Here is a 1,013-nt window from a genome sequence, read left to right on the forward strand (position 1 = left end):
ATCCCCCTAGGGAATCCCACCAACCCCAAGGGTGGTACAGCCCACTTTGGGAACCATTATATTTATTATTATTATTACTTCAATTTCTCTACCGCTCCACCCCGGAGGCTCTGAGCAGTTTACATAGGTATTTAAACTTTCTAGCTAAGGCCACACAATGTAGGGAAGATGATTGCCTACCAGGCACCCCTCCGGCTTTGATATTCCTGTGGCTTCCTCGTGGTGGTTTGGCGCGGCTCCGCAGCGGCTCCTTCAGGGGAAGTTTCCATAGACCGCGACTGTGCGATGACTTGCTGCACTGGCCTCTGTCCGATGGCTCTGGCCATGCTGCGTCGCCGCGACCCTGGACCAGTCCCCACCCGGAACGCCAGCTGCTTGATGTCGACTCGCCACCATGTTCTTTTTTACCGGATCGCTCCACCTTTCCACCGCCGTTGCCTGCCGCCAGCACCATAGTTCTTCTGTTGCCACTTTGCACCGGAGGCGGGTGCCCCCCTGCACCTAAGGCAGGTACCCATTTATCTACTTGCTAGGCTTTCGAACCGCTGGATAGGCAGGAGCTAGGGCAAGGGCCGGGAGCTCACCCCGGCCACGGTGGGACTCGAACTGCCTAAGGCAGTTGATGGATTATCTTGCAGGCTTTTTACTGCCTGCGCCACCGCCCCCTTGTGAACATAAGAACATAAGAGAAGCCAATGCTGGATCAGACCAATGGCCCATCCAGTCCAACACTGTCACACAGTGGCTAAAAATACCAGGTGCCATCAGGAGGTCCAGCAGTGGGGCCAGGACACTAGAAGCCCTCCCACTGTTGACCCCCCCCAAGCACCAAGAAGACAGAGCATCACTTGCCCCAGAGGCCCTATCTATACCTTGTGGCTAATAGCCACTGATGTTACTCTTTACAACTGTTTGTTTATGTTGTGGTTTAATTTTTGAAAATGCAATAAACATATTATTAAAAAAAAAGAGACAAATCTCCATTAGTGTATGCTTGTCTTGTCTGTAGGAAG

The sequence above is a fragment of the Gekko japonicus genome, unplaced genomic scaffold (genome assembly GCF_001447785.1).
Source record: "Gekko japonicus isolate JY-2015 unplaced genomic scaffold, Gekko_japonicus_V1.1 scaffold1004, whole genome shotgun sequence".
NCBI classification, from domain to species: domain Eukaryota; kingdom Metazoa; phylum Chordata; class Lepidosauria; order Squamata; family Gekkonidae; genus Gekko; species Gekko japonicus.